At 44.7% G+C, this 10,297-nt stretch overlaps 1 long non-coding RNA gene across 2 annotated transcripts in view; it reads left to right on the forward strand.

The window, feature by feature from the left end:
• Positions 1–465: 465 nt before the first annotated feature.
• Positions 466–10,297, forward strand: part of LOC122552948 — a 14,950-nt gene continuing 5,118 nt past the window's right edge. Inside the window, exons 1-3 of one of the 2 annotated variants that reach the window (XR_006312564.1) lie at positions 466–528; positions 2,347–3,731; positions 9,241–9,337. This is a non-coding gene — a long non-coding RNA (uncharacterized LOC122552948). Of the gene's footprint in view, positions 592–2,346; positions 3,732–9,240; positions 9,338–10,297 lie in introns of both variants that reach the window. The other variant, XR_006312563.1, reaches the window with a different exon arrangement.

The raw sequence follows: 10,297 nt of genomic DNA on the forward strand, positions 1-10,297 counted from the left end.
ACACCGACCCGCCGAAGCGTAACCCACCCATACTCCTACATTTACCCCTTACCTAACACTACGGGCAATTTAGCATGGCCAATTCACCTGACCTGCACATCTTTTGGACTGTGGGAGGAAACCGGAGCACCCGGAGGAAACCCACACAGACACGGGGAGAACGTGCAAACTCCACACAGTCAGTCGCCTGAGGCGGGAATTGAACCCGGGTCTCTGGCGCTGTGAGGCAGCAATGCTAACCACTGTGCCACCGTGCCATCCACCATAGTTATAGTTTGGCTATAACTGGCGAATCCCCCAAGTTTTTTCCACCACATTCACACAGCTCCAAATGGAAGCAATTAATCAGACATGTATGCCCTCCTTTAATGCAGAATGTAGCTAACCATCATGAGGACAGCTGCAACTAATGTTGTAGCCAATACCAGAGCCCAAACCATTGAAGGTAATGGCTTGTTTTACCTAATTAGCTTCTCACATTTTGCTTTCCTCTCCTGTCACAACCTCTTCTAAAAAAAGCTGCAGAAGGTAAAAGCATGCATCTCTTGCTCCATTATTTGTGATGTTCCATGCTCCTCGAGGCAGAGCTAGGTAACACAAATTTCATGTTGTCATCTCCTTTACTTGATTGCAGCAAAAAAATGTATGTTTCACATGCTGGCTATCTGTATGTTCAACACAGAGCTAAGCAGTGTGGGCTAGTAATGCAAGCGGTTCTCAAAAATGGTTTGTCATTGTCAAAAGGAATCTGGACAGAAATACAGGAGACTTTTCAATACTATTCAATTGTAAATACTTCTGAAAAAGATTCATAATGACTTGAAATTGTAACTCTGTTTCTCTCTCCAAATGCTGTCAAGCTTGCTGAGATTATCCAGCACCTTCCTTTTTTATTTCAGACTTCCAGCATCCACAGTATTTTGTGTTTATACCAATGGAGTGGTACATCATTTTCAGCTGTTTTCTCAAACACTGGAAAGGCAAACACACTCAAGGGTCACATCGAATTGAGATTTGTATGCGATTAGTCACTGTTTTATGAGTGGGCTGAAGCCAGGTTAGGTGTAAGGTTGCTTTATTTGTCAGCTAACCAGAAGGCAAAATTGCAAATGAATACTACTACAAGGGGATTAAGTAGGAGTCAAGATTTTTGAGGACAGAAAAGGAGAATTAAGGCCATAAACCAATCAGCCATGATTGGTACTGCAAGCTCAAAGGGCCAAACCCTGCAAGATCTTAATAAGAAGGCAGCTGTCAGGAGACATTCATAATAAAATACTGAGTGTTCTGACTGACTCATCAAGTGCCAAACAGCCTCCTGTCATTGCCAAAATGCATGAGGGAGTCAGGTGCTGAGTTAGCTGAACACATCAGGCAGAAGTTCTTAGCTCTGCTAGCCCAGAGACAGAAACCCATGACTATTGCAGACTTTGTTTGGAAAGAATCACCAAATCTTTGGCCCTTCCTGCAGAGCATGCACCAACACTCCTCACTAAATCCAGCAATACATTTTGTGGAAATAGTAAAAACTTAGCATACTGCTGTATGATAGTATACTTGACAAACTTGGCTCTCAGGCTCGCAGCTTTAGTTGAAATATACTTGCAGAGATAAAGACTGAGATTTTGTGTAATTATAGTTTGACAAAATATAGGGAATGTATCTTAAGCTCGTTAGTTTCTCTGTCCTTGAGCAACATTGAAGAAAAAAGGTGATAGCTGCACTGTCCTTATCTTTATCTTGAATTATTGTAAAGTACAGAATGTAAGCAAAGTTGTTTGTATCATTGTATAAGTAATAGGCTGACTGTTCAGCTTGAGAGAGTGCTGTGAGACAGTGATGACTGTAGCAGCCTTTCCGTGAATTCACAAAAAATAAAGTTTCTTGAAACAAGACTCAAAGTCTCAGATTAAGCAATTTCCTTGACAGAATCTGGGGTCAGAGAATCAGAGTTAGGCAGAATTCCAATTAATACACCATCCAAAAAAAGTAAAAGAGGAAATAATAGAAATAGTGCGTGTGATAGTTCTGGCTGAAAGGAGGACTGGGCCTATGCTCCCCTCACGGTGGGGACATGTAGAGACTGTCCGGTGTCCAGCCAGTGACTACAACTGAGCCAAGACTACAAAAAAGTTGAGGCAAGATCGTGGAGAAATCTACATTTACCAGGGCAGTGAGAGAGACAAAGTGGTAGTTACCCATTTAAAATAGGCTCAAGACTTCGCGACCTTTTGGATGGAAGAGAAACACCAGTGAGCGCTTATAGTAGATTAGTGCATGCGGGCACCTGTTACAGGTTTTTTTCCCTCTCCTTTTCCATTCTTGGCCATTAATGTCTCTTTGTAGATTACAGAAATGGGAAATCGAACCACTGGTCAGTACCTCTCCGCGAATGAAGATGTGAGGCACCCAGAATACAGCCCAAAGATGAAAAAGTGAACAAAACAAAAATGTTGTAAGATGATAAGATCACAGCAACAGATAGCAGACCTCATTGTTCTGATGGAATCACTAGCAGTATGATGCACCATGAAACATGAGCTATGTCACTCCTTTTTGTAGTGATCTTTATGGATGGTCACAGGGTTGTTGGTCCTGCGGAGGCTCTTGTGACTTGAGTAAAATTAAGGAATGGCAAGAAAATACTCAGGAAGGAGCTGGCAATCCCACTTGGGACAAATGTTATGATGCATTGTTTCGTTAAACGGTTAGAGATTGCTAAGCGTCATCAACCTACCAAATCTGTACCTAACAAAGATGCTGGTGCACATAAGGAGGCACCTTCCAGTGCCTTGATGGGACTATATCCCCAGCTTGAATCTCAGGAGGATACAGTTATGGAGAACATCTTCTTGGCAGCAGCTGTGGGAGATCAGCAGCCCCAACCTCTTCAACTGAGAGTCTGAAACCTGAATACAGGCTGAGCTAGGACATGGAGGCTCATGACCTCTGCCTACGTGAATAGTTGCAGCTAGGAGCAACCACCTGACTGATGCTCTTGGTAACTTAGACAGCAACAAGGTGGCTTCTCAACGCAAGTTACCAAGACAAAATGGCTTCTAGGCTGCTAACTGATAATTCTGCTAGAGCTGCATAATGGCTTCTAGGCTGCTAAATGCTAATTCTGCTAGATAGCTATAAATAACTAACCACACACTGTTGCAAAAAGAGATTAGCAGACAATGCGCCCTTTAGAATACAGAAGTAATTCGACAAGACAAGGGAGTAATAACCATTCTGACTGATCTTCAGGTGCAGATGTAACGGTTCTGTATTGAGAGATAAAAGTGACCTAAGCATTGGGACATAAGTTGTTTCCTAGTTAGTATCATTGGACCAAGTAACTGCCAATGAAGCAATATCAAGTATTGATTGATAATTGTTTGAATGTACTATGCAATCACACCCTATACCCTGCTTTAAGAAAAGTATAAAAATGTCTTTGTATTAAGCTGTTGTGTGCAGCTCGTCCGAGGAATACTGAAGTACTCAACTTTTGGGTTTCTGTACGCTCTTCTCTCGACCGTATGAAGAAATAAAGAGTGAAGACTTAAAACAGCCAAATCGATTTTGAGTGCTCATTGACTGATGGCGGAATCGAGAGACCCCGAGGGGGGGTCAAGATCTTCATCTGGTGCTGTGACTCGGATTCAGTATGGATAGATTTTGGACAGCAACGTAAGAGCCTTGAGTCCTCTGCTATTGAGTGTAGAGGAATCGGCTGGCCAGACGTGAGTATTTTCTCCATTTGGTTTTCCTCTCATTCAAGTCGCAGTTGGCTCGACCCCTCGCTGTCTATCAGCTAAGTCCAGCCCAAAAAGGATCGGTCTTGGCAGGGATTTATTGTGAAAAAATTGGAAGAGAGTCGGGGACTACGGATTGGGAATCCGGAATAGAGTCGGGGACTCTAACACTTTGAATTGAGAGAGGAAATAGACAGGTCGGGGACCTGAGTATTGAAGACTTCAAATGAGTCGGGGACTCAAATTCAGTCAAATAGGTGTTGTCTAAATTGATTTCCAAATTATTCTGTTAAAGACTAAACAAGGAAGTATCGCAATACAATGAGACTGTCAGGGTTTTAGAATGTCGAGAAAGTTTTGCAGAAGTCATTAGTTTTGTTGTTCATTGTCGGGTTGTTGTTTAGTGAAAGTTTCAGGTCGAAATTATAAAAGAAGGGTTTTTTTTAAGATGGGTAATAATATAGATAAGACACAAGATTTGTCATCTTCGTTGGTGAAACTATGTGAAAAGCAGCCCGAAAAGTCTGAAGGCCTGTGCAAACTTTCTGGCACCTTTAAATAAGAAATTAGGTGATGAACAGTGGCCACTTGGCAGCCTCAAAAATAATCAATTGGTTAAATCAGCCCAGCAATTGATTTGGCGATGAAATATGGGCTCAAAGCAAAAGAACTGATTGGACTGTGGCGACAGTTTTGTTATGAAAGTCACAAAGAATTGGTCTTGAAGTCATGGCAGGATACCGCCATCAAACTGGGAATGGAATTGAGTGATAATGGTACCATGAAACTAATTGAGGTCCTCAAAAATTAATGTGCTTGAGTCAAACGTCAACAGAAACAAAAAGAAAAATCACCAGTGACTGACTAATAAAAAGAACTGTGCAGTTCAATGGTTCGCCTTTGGATGCGGGAGACAACAAAAATTTGGATTTGGACGATTGGTGTTTGTATCTGCGCTACGCACCGCCACCCCCACCCAACCCACAAGCAAAACTAAATGCGCCCCCCAGTGATTACAGTCCCCACTGGATCGACACATCAATTGCCTCCCGCCATAACCCCTCTTCCACCAGTTGTTCAACCTCCTGCTTATCAAACTGTTGCATCCAATCTTCAAATCCCCGTTGTTCCTGTGTAGCCAGCCCCTGTCGTTCTTCCATCTGGATTCGTCCCCGCCATCGCCGTTTCTCCTTATACTCCTCAGACTCCTGTTAGTTCGACAGCTGCAGGTTGCCCTCAGACAAATGCCGATGTCACGGCTACACCGCTTCCTCCGCCTCCCTCTCAGTTTACTGACCCTGTTGCCTGGAATACTCACAGTCAATTGAAGTCGAAATCTTCCATTCTTCTAAGTCCCACCATGCCTTGCCACAACTTGTCCAACGATGCAAGCCGAGTTCCTCTTCTGAGACTCAGGCGATGAGATAACTCCAGGTTTGTTCCCCATGAGAGAAATGCCGAATCCACAGGCTGGTGCTGCTGGTCAAAACACCACTATCCATGTTTACTATCCCTGGAAGCAGCATGAAATTATTTCCATTCTCAGTACTGCTCCAGATTGCCACAAAGCTCCTCAACAGTTTGTTGATTTCCTAAACACCACAATCAAAGTTTATGATGGGATTTCTCAAGACCTTTGGGCCCTTCTCCAACAGATCTTTACCTGGACTGAATGTGCCTGTTTTACTGATCATGTTATAATGATTTTGCTGCCCTCACCAATGCTATGGCTCAGGAACAGCAGTGACAGGATGATATCCTGGCTGCTGCATCTACCATACTGACAAAGCCTATTGATCTTACTCATATCCTCGAACTTCGCTCTTGAAGTAAGGAATCTGCTGAGAACCTCCTTGAACGTTTCGAGAATGTGACGAATCCTATTCTGGTGACCGGGTTTTGAATTTCCGTGTTGCCAATGCTAATTATAACACTGTTACTGAATTGTCTGACGCCCTCTGTTGCCTCTGCAGTTAAGACCAACAACTTGGATTGGGTCGACGCTAACTCCAATCAACTCCATCATTCTGTTAAGGCTTTGTGGAAGCATCTGGGCAAGGACAAGGCGCCGACCCGCGTGAAGTCGGAATTTGTCTTCCAGGAAGGGACTCCTCAATAACTACCTATGCGTCACAGTATTAGCCCTCCACCGTTTTGAGGCCGTAGTCATGGACATGGCCGAGGGGTCCCTCCCAGACAACCCCCTCAGAGCTATTTCAATTGTGGCAACCCATACCACTGGGCTCGTGATTGCCCTACCCGAGGCTGCTTCACTTGTGGCCACCTTTTCCATTGGGCTTCTAATTGTCCCCAAGGGACAACTAGGGGGAGCCGAGGCGGAGGATATGGAAATTACCCTCAAGACAACTGGGGGAACACTAATAATCACCCGCCAATGCAAGCAAGAGGCAGAGTATGATACACTAATTTTGCGCAAAATAATCCTTTTTCCCAATGACTAAGTAACTTTCCTTTGAAGTCTGTATCTCACAAGCAGGAATCTACAGTCTTACTCAAAGTCGAAAACAGATGGTATCCCTTTTTGATTGACACGGGGGAGACTCAATGTCCTCGGTGACATCCAACATGAACCTTCCAATCTCTGAGATAACCCAAAGGTTATCTGGCTTTCAAGGTGAGACCCATCATTATCTGGTTTCTGATCCAGTTTCTGTCTATTTCCAAGGCTATTCCCTGGACCACCGCTTTGCAATTACCACTGCATTAGCCTGCAACCTAATGGGACGAGATCTGCTGTGTGTATTTCAAGTCAAACTTGTTTGTTCCCCTGATGATGTCTAACTTGATTCTGACTCAGCTGAATGCCAACTATACGTGTCCATGCTGGTCACTTGACCTTGGCCCCCAAAAGTCTGACGGTCATGCCACTATTGTCTATGATCGGACAAGCCAAGACCAATATTCTAGCAGACTCGCCTCTTGGTCGTTTGTTCTGTGTCAGACTACTCTCCTACGAACCTGACCTTGAGAATTTTTTAAAACAGCCCCCAAAAGTCTGACAGTCATGCCACTATTGTCTATGATCGGACAAGCCAAGACCAATTCCTTGAAGGTTTCTTCAGGGATTTCATGGTACTGAATGGACTATACATATCTGGCTCGGGTTACCAGGCCAGAGGGTGAAGCAGATTACTTTCAGATACCTGCTCACCAGTGGAAACAGACAAGTACCTCGGCACCTCACATCATTCGGAAAGTCAATCCACCTTAGCATGCTAAAAACCTGGGCCCTTTGGTCCACCGTGCAATCACCAAGGTTGATCCACATTGCCATCATCTGCAGACATCCCCACGAGGGGTGACTGTCCTCTATCATCCCAATCCTACCTCTCATTGGTCCACACTCCTGCACTATGAAAGTCGGGATGTACTTGACTTGATCCATCCTGATGTATGGGCTGAAACATCCTTCCATGTTTGGACTTAAGGAATGGGAACCCATTCAAATCTTTTTGAAACCAAATGTTACTCTGCCATCCATATCCGCTGAAACAACATGCAATACCGAGCCTGACTGCAATGATTGATGATTTTCTTCACCAGGGCATCCTGGTTCCTTGCCAGTCATCATGTAACACTCGAGGAGAAAGTGAGGTCTGCAGATGCTGGAGATCAAAGTTGAAACTTTATTGCTGGAACAGCACAGCAGGTCAGGCAGCATCCAGGGAACAGGAGATTCGACGTTTCACTCCAATTATGGCTGTCCCAAAACCAGTATAGACTGGTTCAAAACTTGACAGCTATCAATGCTACTGTACAGCCTCTCCATGTCCTAGTCCCAAATCCAGCTCATATTTTAGCCTCGGTACCATCAGAAGCTAAAGTTTTCGCCGTTGTCAACCTGCAACATGCCTTTTTTTTCTCTACCTCTCCATGAAGACAGTCAGTACCTATTTGCCTTTACTTTTAATGGCCAAAAGTTGATGTGGACTTGACTACCTCAAGGCTACGTACATTCTCCGACCCTCTTCTCTCAGGCCTTACAGACACAATTGCGTTCCCTCACCCTCACTAATGGGTCTACATTGATTCAATATGTGGATGACCTCCTTGTGGCCAGTATCAACTAAGAATCTAATCGCTCTGTTGTCATCCTCTTCCTTAATATCTGAAATGCCTGGACTATATTGTCTCTCCCAAGAAGGTCTTAATTGCGTAATGCCAAGTAAAGTTCCGAGGTTTCATCCTATCGGCAGATTCACGCTCCCTTGAACAGAGCCATATTACTCCTATTGTTAGCTTCCCAGTCCCAAAGACCACGAAACAGGTTCGCCAATGGCTAGGCATAGTCAACTTTTGCCAACAATGGATTCTTAACACAGCCCTCTTAGTCATGATGTTGACCACTTTCACTTCCTACAAAGGGAGCTTCAAACTCCCCTCAGAGGCAAAACAGGCCTTTGATGAACTCAAGCAAGCCTTGTCACAAGCTCCAGCTTTGGGAAGACCCCTTTATGACAGAACTTTCCAATTTTACTGCACTATTCTGGATGACTGTGTTTCCGCAGTTCTCACTCAACTACATGGAGATCAACATGTCCGGTTGCCTATTTCTCTACTAAACTTGACTCTGTTGCCTTGGGACACCCCTGTTGTACTCCGATCCTTACTGCAAATAATCTCAGCTTACAGTCTGCACAGAACCTCACCCTCCAATAGGATATTGTTGTCTACAGCTCTCACACGGCGATCACCCTGTTAGGAAAATTGCAAAATCACCATTTGACTGCTGCTCGCCAAAACCGTTGAGGTTCACCTCCTCAACATGCCCCCCACTGGCCTTTAAGTACTGTACCACTGTTCATCCTGCCGATTTTCCTTGTCTGTCCTCCATTACTTATGTCCACTCCAGATCATGATTATTTCCTCCTCATTAATGAGGCCATCGAAGTTTGCCCAGACCTTTCCGATGCCCCTATCCCAGACCCTAACATCAATATGTTCACTAGTAGATCCACTATTGACCATACAGGTAATCGCCTCTTAGGTTATGCGATAGTTGATGACCATGGCTCCATCCTAGAATCGGCTTCTTTTGAGACTCCCTTTTCTGACCAACAGGCTGAACATTTTGTCCTGATCCGTGCCTGTGTCCTCGGCACGGACTTTCGCGCGAACATTTACACTGATTCCCACTATGCCTTCGGAGTTGTCCATGATTTTGGTCAGCTCTGGAAAAAATATAGGATTTTTGACCTCTTCAGATACTCCCGTTTCTCATCGCCAGCTCATTTCGGACCTTTTGACCACATTCCTGCTCCCAAAACAGGTTTCTGTTATCAAGTATGCTGCCTATACCACTGGCCAACCCCTGGTGATATTGGTAACCGTACTGCTGATGAGGCCACCAAGGATGCCTCTCATGGCCATCTTATGATTTGTGCCTAAAATGATGAGCCAGACTGAAAACTCTGGCAAGGGTGAGTCGACCTCTGACAAGCTAATGCCAACCATTAAAGATGTTGTTATCTTACAGGGGGACACCTCTGACTCTGAGAAGGTGCTGTGGTCCAAGGCCGGCTGTTATTGTAATCCTGTTACTAAATTCTGGACCACTCCAGTTGGTCAAATTGGTATGTCCAATGCTCTTGTCTCATGACTGTTTGCATAATGCTACTCATTGTGATGCTCACTTGACGTCTGACCTCCTCTTGACCACCTGGTGGCACCCTCACCTGCAGCAGATGACTCAGAGTGTCAGTGCTCGATGCCTCGCCTGCCAAGAATACAACCCAGGCAAGGGTGTGCCTTGCCCGATGGGACAGACACCCATTCCTGAAGGGCTCTTCCAAATCCTTCAGCTTAACTTTGAGTTGCAAAGGTGTCAGCATTATAAGTATGTTCTGGTTATTGTAGATGTTTTTCTCCTAAATCGGTTGAAGCTTATCCTACTTCTAATACTACTGCGAAAACTGTTGTAAATATTTTGCTCAAAGAAATTACTCCCCATTCTGGTGTTGCCTTTTGCCTGTCCTCTGACAACAGCCCCCACTTTATTGAGGATATCAATGATGAAATATACTTTCACTTTGGGATCTGCCGCCAACCTCATTGTGCTTATTGCCCTCAGGCTGCGGGGCTCTTACAGCGTTGTATTCAGACATTGACAACTAAACTTGCCAAATTGACTTCTGAGACCGGTCTCTCCTGGGTTCGGTTGTTGCCTCTGGTATGGTTCCACCTGTATTGCACACCTATGGGAAAAACTCGCTTAGAGTCATAGAAATGTACAGCATGGAAATAGACCCTTCGGTCCAAACCATCCATGTCGACCAGTAATCCAAACCCAATCTAGTCCCACCTGCCAGCACCCGGCCCATATCCCTCCAAACCCTTCCTATTCATAAACTCATCCAAATGCTGCTTAAATGTTGCAATTGTACCAGCCTTTACCACTTCCTCTGGTAGCTCATTCCATACCCGTACCACCCTCTGTGCGAAAAAGTTGCCCTTAGGTCTCTTTTATATCTTTCCCCTCTCACCCTAAACCTATGCCCTCTAGTTCTGGACTCCCCGACCCCAGGGAAAAGACT

This window comes from Chiloscyllium plagiosum, chromosome 9, assembly GCF_004010195.1.
Source record: "Chiloscyllium plagiosum isolate BGI_BamShark_2017 chromosome 9, ASM401019v2, whole genome shotgun sequence".
NCBI classification, from domain to species: Eukaryota; Metazoa; Chordata; class Chondrichthyes; order Orectolobiformes; family Hemiscylliidae; genus Chiloscyllium; species Chiloscyllium plagiosum.